Source organism: Aegilops tauschii, chromosome 2, assembly GCF_002575655.3.
Source record: "Aegilops tauschii subsp. strangulata cultivar AL8/78 chromosome 2, Aet v6.0, whole genome shotgun sequence".
NCBI classification, from domain to species: domain Eukaryota; kingdom Viridiplantae; phylum Streptophyta; class Magnoliopsida; order Poales; family Poaceae; genus Aegilops; species Aegilops tauschii.
Window position 1 is genome coordinate 351,072,014 of NC_053036.3, and position 2,588 is coordinate 351,074,601.

The following is a 2,588-nucleotide window of genomic DNA, read 5'->3' on the forward strand; positions in this document are numbered from 1 at the left end:
GCTAGCCACCGTGCTTCACTGATGTACTCGGCGGAAAAGGTGGTCTTTCGTGATTTGACGACTCATTTACTTGCTTCGGTGCTATGACCAAGGAGGACCCATAAAATGCATGGTAAGGCGTCCCATGTCTCAGCAAGGAAGAATATATGCGTGCACCACCCGGGAGGACCCCGAAACCGCGCGGTAGGGTGTGCCATGTCTCGGCACGGAGGAAAAATGTGCGTGTAAAAATATACTGTACCAGACGTAGTACCTATGGTTTGACCTCGGGACCTAGCCAGTCGGTCGAAAACACCCCACTAGCCACACAGCTTCATCATGCTAACGTGGCATGGAGGATAGGTGTGGTTAGCTCCGTCTCGACCAGCCACAACGTCTCTTGTTCTAGGCGATTCTTCTATTTTCCAAGCTTTTTTTAGTTATAATAACACCACGGCAAGCTAGGGCCGCTCTTCGTGTGTGCCCGTGCGTCTAAAGGTTAGACGATGGAGAGGAGAGAGAGATCGCAGACCTGGGACCCACCAGTAAGTGAGTCAACGGTCATGCATGTGTTGACGAGGCAGTCCCTCTACTCTACTCAACATAATACTGTATAAAATCAAGTTATGGGACAAAGCCAACAACCGTTGTTGTTTCAGGCTATCGACTTATGCTTTGTAGTCTAGGTTGCCAGTTCGAGTCTCGTCTTTCAGATTTGTTAGTTTTAGGTCCAAATTTGATCAATGACAAGTGGGACCCCCGTGTGTTGTTACGATATTTTAGTGTAGGATGGTTTTTTTGAACAAACACTTTGCGCGGTTAGACAAGTGACGGCACGAGTTACACGTATTTTGCAAGTTTACAAACAAAAATGACAACGGCATAGAATATCACATCCACCTCACAGCTTAGATGCTATGGTGATACGAGTTTTTACATCGTTGGAAGTGAGATCCAATGGCTTGGGAGTAGTCTTTGTAATTATGCGCAATTTCCAAACTCTCCAAAGGTTTTTTTGCAAATAAAACATTCAGGCCTCGTGTGTGCCACTGCATCTTGGATCCAATGGCTTCCCGTTGCTGATATTAGGTGCTCCCCGTAGCTTAATTAGCCGCTACGGTGATACGAGCATCTAGGTCGTATGATCTGTGATCAGATGGCACATGCATAGCACTTGTACTTTCTGCGCAATTCCCAAACTCTCTCAGTCGTATATTGCGAAAACAATCAAACCTCCTAATGTGGGTCGTTAGATCTCCGTGAACTCGTATCACCATAGAATCTACGTTGCGGGAGCACCTCATATTCTCCTGTGCAAGAAAACATCAGGTGCTCTTGCGGCTTGGATGCTACGGTGATATGAGCTTCGAGGTTGTTTGATCTGAGATCCAATGGCATCTGAGCAGTCTTTGTGCTTGTAAGCAGGGGCCAAACTCCTTGGGGGCTTTTCTGCAAAAAACCATTCAAACCACCGAGGAGTTGTTGGGTCACAAAACCAACGGCTCCGAAGAGCTTGTATCACCAAAGCATCTATGGTGTGGTAGCACATGATATTCTTACATACAGGAGAATATGATGTCCTCCTTCATCTTAGATGGTACCGTGATACGAGCTTTGAGGTCGTTGGATATGGGATCCAAGGGCATCTGAGTAGTTTTTTTACAAACTGTGTGCAATTCTCAAACTCATTAAGGTTTCCTGTAAAAATATTAAGACATCACGTGAGCTGCTATATCTCAGATCTACAAGCTCCAAGCAACTCGTATCAGCATATAGCATGTAAGGTGTGGGGGCACATGATATTATCTCGGGGAGGGGGGTGCACAACCAATCGGTGTTTGGGAGCTAGGGTGGGGACAAATATAATCTAAACAATCCTAAACAGAGCTTCACAAATTTATCTAAGGTCGAGGGGTTAACCCCCGACAATCTACATAGCTCCGCCTAAACACAACATTTGCATGTACTGTAGTACTAGACTTAATATTCATGTTCCAGTTTCCCGTTCATTTTAAATATTGAATTGAGGACCATGCATGTCTTACATTTTACTCCCTTCGTTCCTAAATATTAGTCTTTTTAGAGATTTCAAATGGACTGGCACACACGGATGTACATAGACATATTTTAGACTGTAGATTCACTGATTTTGCTCCGTATGTTGTCACTTGTTGAAATCTCTAAAAGACTAATATTTAGGAACATATATTTTTTCAATTCGTGTCATACATGCATGGTTTGGAAAAATACATACACTATACTTATTGGATTGTTGTTGTTGTTGTTGTTGTGTGTGTGTGTGTGTTTGTGTGTGTGTGTGGTCATATGCTTGATACATATAAAGTTTTCTCACCACCATATTGTTCATCTTTTAAATTTTAATTTGCAATGAAAAGCTTACTAGGGATACCATGAAATGTGAAATCCACGTTGACATCACTATATCACAAACTCACTCTAATTCAAGAACTCGTCATAAATCAATTACCACGTCGAGATTACTATTTGCAAGGAAAATACGGGCATTGTAATACACATAGATTCATTCGGCAATTTAAAAGATTCCTTTCGTATTCTCGAATGGTACCCAACGGCGTACTAGCCAGACC